Raw genomic sequence first — 8,727 nt, forward strand, 5'->3', positions numbered from 1 at the left:
ATGACGTTATTAGACACATATTTACTGTATTCACGTGTAGTATCTCCATTAAATACAGTACATTAGCCTGCCTTGCCATGATATATTGTCTTAGCTAAACTTTAGAAAATGTATTACAGTAGCTCATGAGTACTATAAACTATATTTGTCTTTTGGCTAATCAGCAGTAAAGTCGAGGCACTGGTATGTTAGTCTTTTGTTCATCGCCACTCACCTCCACACAAGCCAAGAAAAACACAACTGGGATAGGAGCTGGGAGGGAAACTTGACAAAGAATTCTCATCTCCAGACCTTTGACAGGGAAGCTGTGCACATAAATATATAATTAATATCACACGAGCAAGAGTGCTACATGGCCCTACATCAGCACTGCTGTGATTCGGCCATGGATAATTACATACAACATTATAAACAACAGTTTAATGAACAAGTACGTTTTAAAAATTAGGAAAAACCAAGTAAGGTCATAAAAACGCATTTGTGCATGGAACTACTTTATTACGGTTGCTGGTTCAAAACAAATGATGCATCCAAGCTTTCATTATTAATTCAAAAAGTTCACTTCAGAAATAGTATCACGGCTTGTGCTGTTTCTAACAAGTTATTGGATAAACAAGGATGGATTGATGGGTGTGTGCGTGTCTATGTGTATTTGTCGTGTGTGTGTGTGTGTGTGTGTGTGTGTGTGTGTGTGTGTGTGTGTGTGTGTGTGTAGAGAGAGAGAGAGAGAGAGATCACCTGTTGCCACTCCCAAGCAGATATGCTGTCAGTGTTCTGAAGGTCCAGCTTTCTCAGCAGAAAAATAGCGTCCAAGCGGGGGTAGATCACTATAGAAACAGCGATGTCCTCCACCATTTTTAAACAGTGTGTATGAGGATACTTGGTAAGCGCATCGAGTTCTGTAATCAAACAGTCTGTTGTGTCTCTCAGCTGCAATGAGCCTTAATCCTGAAATTGTTCATTTAAAGCTGTTTAAATGTCCAACCTTAAGTAATGTAGAGGTAATAGGAGCGATCACAGAGCGCTGTTCTATGTAAACAATGACTGACGGATTCACTTTGTGTCACCATCTGGCTCATTTTACACACAAAATGTATCTTTTGCCACCACCTGCTGGCTAACATATGTAATTTCAACAATAAAGACAAAGACAAAAATCATAACACATATGCACTACACTTACACTTTAGTTTAGAATGGCACGAACACAAGCGGAGCGATATACACACACAGTGAAGCGTCCGAGTGCTGATGCTGTCAGACCATCAGTGCTCATGGAACATCTCTCGTCCAATCAGATTTGAGGACCGGAACTAATTGTTTTATATATATATATATATATATATATATATATATATATATATATATATATATATATATATATATATATTCATTCATTCATATTTTTTTTATTTAAAGAAAACAGAAAAAGTACTTTCTCTCAAAGAAGATAAAGGGCAGGTGCTCAAGCCCACTTTGATGTCTTTGTGTGCACGTGCCTGCATACTTGTCTAAATGAAACTCCACGTTTCATAAGCACTGGCATCTGAGCCAACAGAAAGCATCCCTCTAAATGCTTGACTAGCTCCAGAGGTGAAGCTGTAGTTAGGCCATATGAAGATGGAGTGTCAAATCTTCACACTGTCCCCTGTTATGCAGCCAGTCTATTTGGGCAATTAGTAGAGCCTTAAGCCAGAAGAGCACCTTCTGTCATCACTCTCTCATTCCATAAACAGAAGCTGATGAAAAGAGTAACAGGGGGTTTGAATAAGTGCCATCTCACACCAGGTCTAATCTCCCCACAGATGCCTCATCTGTGTCCTCTAATGAAGACTAAACTTGCTCTCAGTAGCTGCTTGATTAAGGAATTATGCTTACTTATAGAGGAGCTGCAAAGGAATGGAGAAAGACAGGAAGGGGTTTAATCAATCAAGAAGTTTTTTAAATACCTCAACACGCTGAACTAAAGTTTTGATGAGGGAGATGATGAAACTGTTCCAATGAGAGAAAAGAAATCTTGAAAAATTATTACCAAGCCCAGATGCCTTTGACTAAATATCGCCAGAGAAATACTGAAAAAAATACATTAAATTGGCTCAGCTTCCAATGTGGACATGGGATCGGGACAGTGATGAGCTAGCTAACGGCCGTCACGTACGATCCCGCTTCATTTGAACTTTAAGCTAGCTAAGGGCCATTAGTCACATGAGTATGAATTTTTATTTAGGAGTAAAACATTAATTAAACACTTACTTTAAAAGTCCTAAATTGAAGATTGTCAGCTAAGATTTGGGTTAATAAGACTACTTAACTGTCAACATAGTCAGCCAATAACATTGTACAGTGAAAATCAGTTTAGCGGCTGTACATGGCAGCAAAATTTAACGTGTTAAAATGAACAGAGTAAACTTATAAAAAAAGCAGGGGGAAACCAATACAAAAAACTGTAAAAACAGCACAAAAATTGACAGAAAAATACAGTATTTGATGTACACTGTTATCCCTGAAATTGTTTTAATTCAAACTACTTAGGTACAATAAACATAAACTCCAAAATGTTTGCACAATTACTCCATGTTTTTAGTTTGTTGTACGATTTGCGTGATACTTTTCATTCTATTGAATTGTTTAGATTGAATGTACTTAACTTAGCTTATTTTAGTCTGTTGTCAATGCAACGCAATACAAGGAAGATGTTGATTGGCTCTTTGAACTAACGTCAGACATGGATGGAGCGCGTATTTTCATCTGGTCATCTGGACTTTCATCTTGCACGTTTTCTGGTGAGTAGTAGTACATTTTGGTCTGAAACAGCGAATACGTTATAACACATAGATAAATGAGATGTATAAGATTTAGCCAGTAAAACTATATGTAAGTTTAGGCTGTGTTTACATGTTAACGTTCGCCATCGTGTTGTATCGATCAGTCGCAACCGACACTTTTTTTAAGTTAGTTCTGATACGACATATGCTCTTTGGGATCGTCACATTTAAAATCTAATGCTTATCCTTTTTTGATCAATAATTCTCATTAAACAAATGAACGAAAATGTCGTCTGTTGTGTAAAACGATATCTTTTTTCAATGGTGTTTTTGCATCTTGGCGGTTTGCCATATTAGAAATGTTCAACATGGCTTAAATACAGCGCAACTTTATCATTAACCTTTTAGAATTTTTTACATTTCTTTGTGAGTGAAGTATTAAACAAATAGCTTAAGTTGAAATTCGACTGCCCGCAAGAAATACTAGCCCATGTAGTAGTCTAGCCAAAGAAATGCAACCTCCTCGTGCTCATCAGCGTGGCGTTAGCTAGTACATTTCAGTTAATGCGAGTCTAGTGTATCATGACATGCTAAATAAATAAATGGATAGCTAGATAGTACTTTATTTTGGATATAAATTTTGTAGATAACAGATAAAAAAAGATATAATTTTTTTCTTGATATGTAAAAAGCAATCTAATGTTTTTTGTTACTCTGCAGATTCAAGTTCAAAGCAAGGCTAATCAAGATGATCTGGAAATGTAAGTATTGCATATTTGCTTGTGACAAAAGGGGATACTTGTTCAAACATTACAGACTTAAACATGGGAGCTATGCAAGAAGCCAGCCTTTTCCATGCCTATATCAAGAATGTTTATGTAGTTTTAAGTCTTTCAATAGCCTTAAAATACACTTATCCCGTTTTCATACAGCAACTGAAAAACAACAATCGGAGGGAAAATTTAAAGACAGCAATTGGTGGATGAAATGAAGAGAAAAAACCCTGATGCTGTCTTTGTTAATCAGAAGATGGACATGACTCTCTCCTTGAGGAGAAAGTATGTTGTGATCAACAAGCCTCCAGTAAGCCAAATACTTCAACGTTGGCCAGACTTTTTAGAGAAAGTCAGGTAAAGGGAAATGCCTATGTTTGCAACATTTGTACTGAAATGAGTATTGATAAACATGATGGTTAGATATTAATTTTACATTTGTTCAATTTTGACAGTTCTCGTAAAAAATGCTTTTTTCCTTTACTATTTCAGGTGTATCAAGAATTCAACCGGTGGTTGGGAAGAACCTTAAGCAAGAATTTTATGGGTCTCTTGATCGTCACTGTCCTCAACTGATTCAGATCTTCAGGTCAAAGAGAGATCTCGCCGGGCAGATTTTGAGCGATCTTCTGCAACAAGCCAAGGTTTGTACATTTAAGTTGATGCCATTGGTTGCTTAATTTTAAAATGCAGTCTGATATGATTATTTTTAAAAGGGTTAGTTTACCCAAAAATGAAAATTCTGTCATTAATTACTCACCCTCATGCCGTTCCTCAAATGTAAGACCTTCGTTCATCTTCAGATCACAAATTAAGATATTTTTAGATATCATTCCATAGACCTCCACTTTCAAGGTCCAGAAAGATTGTAAAGAAATTGTTAAAATAGTCATATCAACTATAGTAGTTCAACCTTAAAGGATTAGTTCACTTCTGAATGAAATTTTCCTGATAATTTACTCACCCCCATGTCATCCAAGATATTCACGTCTTTCTTTCTTCAGTCGAAAAGAAATTAAGGTTTTTGATGAAAACATTCTAGGATTTTTCTCCTTATAGTGGATTTCAATTGGCTCCAAACGGCTGAAGGTCGAAATTACAGTTCAGTGCAGCTTCAAAGGGCTTTTAACGATACCAGATGAGGAATAAGGGTCTTATCTAGAGAAACGATTGGTCATTTTCTTAAAAAACAACTGTATACTTTATAAACACAAATGATCGCCTTCCAAGTGCTTCCATCTTCCGTATTCTTCAAAAAGCTTTGCTGTATGTTCTACACAAAAAAAAACGGAACTGGCGCCACGTTCGTTTTGTAAGTTGAATAGGGAAGGCATAGGACATACAGCGTAAGCTTTTTGAAGTATACGGAAGACAGAAGCACTTGCACGGCGATCATTTGTGTTTATAAAGCATATACATTTGTATTTTTTAGAAAATTACCAATCGTTTCTCTATATAAGACCCTTATTCCTCGTCTGGTATCGTTAAAAGCCCTTTGAAGCTGCACTGAAACTGTAATTCTGACCTTCAACCATTTGGAGGCCATTGAAGTACACTATAAGGAGAAAAATCCTGGAATGTTTTCATCAAAAACCTTCATTTATTTTCGACTGAAGAAAGAAAGACATGAACATCTTGGATGACATGGGGGTGAGTAAATTATCAGGACATTTTTATTTGAAAATGGATTAATCCTTTAATATTATGAAGGGACGAGAATACTTTTTGTGCACAAAATCCTCTCTTCTGTGTCATTCTCTTATAATGCTTATGTCCAGCGCTTCCAGGTTCTACATCAATAATGAGTCGACATTCTGATGTAGAACCTGGAAGCTCTGAATGTAAACAGTGTATGAGAATGACACAGAAGAGAGGATTTTGTTGAATAAAGTTGTTATTTTAGTTTTTGTGCACAAAGTATTTTTGTCTCTTCATAAAATGAAGGTTAAACCCCTGCAGGCACTTCAACTGTTTTAACAATATCTTTACCTTTCTGGACCTTGAAAGTGCTGGTTAAATTGCTGTTTATGGACAAGTCAGATACCTCTCAGATTTCATCAAAAATATCTTAATTTGTGTTCTGAAGATGAACAAAGGTCTTACAGGTGTGGAACAAAATGAGGGTGAGTAATTAATGACAGAATTTTAATTTTGGGGTAAACTAACCCTTTAAGACTGTTAAGTAACAGTCAAAAGTATGATTCATAGAAATTGCCTTCCTTTCATGTATCATTTGTCAACAATGTTTTCTCTGCAATCACCACACCTCAGACCTCTGATCTCGTTGACATGCGATGTGTTGCCATGAGAGGGCTTCCAGTACTTCTTGGTGATGACCCAACTGAGTTCTTCAAAGCATGCTTTGTAAGTATTATTAAAGCATTTTTACTGTCATAGGTTTATTATAATATTTTCAGCTGGAAATATGTAACCCTTACTGTGCATTTATGTTAGTAAGAACAATAAAAAAAAACACCAAAAACAATTATATTGTTAACAGTTATATTTGACATAAATGTTGAATGAAATGAGTGTCAGTGAGGAGGAAGTTTTAATTTTAAATCATTCAGGAGAAATTTAAATTAATGTCATGACACCTTTGAAACACTAAAATACAATTAAGGTTAATCTCATAACGTTTTAGTTTAATCAGTAATTCATGTCATATACAAAGACTTGTATGCAAAAGAAAAACATACTTAATGTTTAAATATAACTGAATTCCTGGATACACCTGTGTACATAATTCACAAAAAAATATGCTTGCATTCAACTAAACAAAAAAAATGTCCAATAAAATTAATATCTAGAAAAAAACTGTACACTGCTAAAATGTATTTTAGTAATCTCCAATCTCTTGTCCAGGCTTCTGATGATGGAGACTCGTACCAACATGTGCCAGTTGGAATCCTCAGCTTAGAAAATTAAGATGTGGCTCTGCAACCCCTGTCCATCCATCTCCACCCATCCTCGGTGGGAATCATCTTGGAGGGGAATGTTGTAATGGACAATTTAGACAACATACCCCAGGCCATGTGTCTTCTTTTTGGTTTAACTTACGCACTGCACCTAGACTACCCAAAGTGCATGGGCAACACCTTTCTTTTCATTCAGCAAGTTTTGCTAGGTTTAGGAAAGGAGTTGAAGGGCAAGATTCTGGCTGTAACAAATCAGCTTACCATGTAAACAGGTAAATGCATTTTTCTTCTGGTTCTCTTTTCAGAATCGGTTGAGGTTTGGAGACAGCCTCATGGCTCTGAAGGTAATTCGGTGGGAATATTCACCACTGTAAGCCCTTACAGGTTGATTGAACTTAAAACATTTATGGAAACTCGTTGCCCTAAAAACGTTAATTTTGTATTGTTGAAAAAACAACATATTTTAAGTTTAATGTACCTAAAGTTTCAATTGCACTGCATTAAAAACTGTTAGTTCAATGAACTAAAAGTTTTCAATTAAATGCATTTGAAATCTTAAGTTCATTAAACTTAAAATATGCTGTTTTTTCAACAATACAAAATTAACTTTTTTAGGGCAACGAGTTTCCATAAATTTTTTAAGTTCAATCAACCTGTAAGGGCTTACAGTGTAACGTAAGCCACATAGATTTGTTTCTAGGCATTAAATTCTTTTTTAAAGTCTTGCTACTATTTCTTACTAACAGAAAAGGAGTATACACTTAAGACTGCTGAGCAGAAACTCTTGCAAGAGGACCTACCAAAAAGCATGAAGAGAAAGAGGGTACCCAACAAACTTTACCTTGACACACAGGAGGAAACTGTAGAACAAGTTGCAAAAAAGGTAATAGGGTTCTTTTCATGACAGCTATTTTGATCATATATTTTTACATTTCTGTCTGTATATATTTGTATATTTCTGACAGTGGTTAGCACTGTCGCCTCACAGCAGAGTTTGCTATTCTCTCTGGGTACTCTGGCTTCATCCCACAGGCCAAAGGTTGCATGCATGTTAGGTTAATTGGTGACTCTAAATTGCCCATCAGTGTTTGTGTGTCTGTATATGGTAGCGCTGCTGGGTTGTACAAGAACGTTCCTGGCAACTTAAAAAAAAAAAATAAGGAACTATAGTACTACAGCTATGAATTTAAACAGAGTCTAGCCATGGAACCTATTAAACTTAATTATTAATTTTAATCATTTTTTGGTTTCATTTTCCTAACTTTTGTGTGTATTGTTTCATACATAATTGATTTGATCATTTTTACCCAACAGAAAAACTACAGACTCATAGCTGCAAGACAGTCTGAATTAGACGTTCTTCCCCAAGAAGAACCTAACCACAGCCCAGTGGGGACTGCTTTAGAGGCTCTTGAGGAGGAGATCAGGGCCCTCAGGGAGGAGAATGAAAGACTGCATGACCAGGATCTTCTGCAGCCAGTAAAGATCTTGAGACCCAAGTCAAGGCTTTACATAAGGAGAACACCAGGCTGCGCAAAATGGCAGTTAAAGGCAACTATCTCTTTTAGATTAAAATAGTGATTCTTTTAGATTGAATAAATCACTGTCTCCTTATTTTTGGTGTTATTGTTAGAGATGTATCTGTGTCTACATTTTTAGGGGATATCTACTGATGTAGTATAGGGTTTCCTGTAGGAAAAAATTTAGCCTAGGGCTAAACACTGTAGCGTCACTGAGGCAAAATTGGTCTGGCAGAAAACCTGTAATGCTTTCAGAACCCCTCACCAACACATTTTGCTACACTTTGAGACACCAAAAAATGAGCGGAGGTGTATTTAGTTTTTTACATGTTATGTATTTACAACTTGTTTGGAGTCCTGTTGTGGTAAATTCGGTGGGCCATATTTTCCAGAAATTCCATCACTCTTAGCAGCTGTGAGGACCCTCATTTCGGACAAGATCACAGAGAGCTCAAGCAATGGAGGTGAAAGCGAATATGAGGCTTTTTTCTCTCCCTACTTAAAATCAATCTGCAGATGACAAAGAAATTGTTCAAAACAAGTTGTAACTTTATTTTGTTTTGATATTACCTTCTGGGATATTATCTGGATTAAAGGAGGGCAGGCCATGTCATTGTAAATAGTGTAAATGTAACATAACATAAAATGGGTGGATTGGGATTGGGGGGGATGTGTAAAAAAAAAAAAAAACTTGCATCACAATAAGTTTATTGTGATTGTCAAATTATTTGGTAACTAAACATAATTTTAT

At 36.0% G+C, this 8,727-nt stretch overlaps 1 long non-coding RNA gene across 1 annotated transcript; it reads left to right on the forward strand.

Annotated features, from left to right (window-relative positions):
- The first annotated feature begins 2,731 nt into the window (after window positions 1-2,731).
- Window positions 2,732-8,006, forward strand: LOC127662104 (uncharacterized). The gene is made up of 8 exons (XR_007972850.1): window positions 2,732-2,783; window positions 3,486-3,526; window positions 3,698-3,895; window positions 4,031-4,182; window positions 5,810-5,902; window positions 6,404-6,800; window positions 7,203-7,339; window positions 7,771-8,006. It is a non-coding gene; the product is annotated as an uncharacterized LOC127662104 (long non-coding RNA).
- Window positions 8,007-8,727: the final 721 nt, after the last annotated feature.

Source organism: Xyrauchen texanus, chromosome 22, assembly GCF_025860055.1.
Source record: "Xyrauchen texanus isolate HMW12.3.18 chromosome 22, RBS_HiC_50CHRs, whole genome shotgun sequence".
Classification (NCBI taxonomy): domain Eukaryota; kingdom Metazoa; phylum Chordata; class Actinopteri; order Cypriniformes; family Catostomidae; genus Xyrauchen; species Xyrauchen texanus.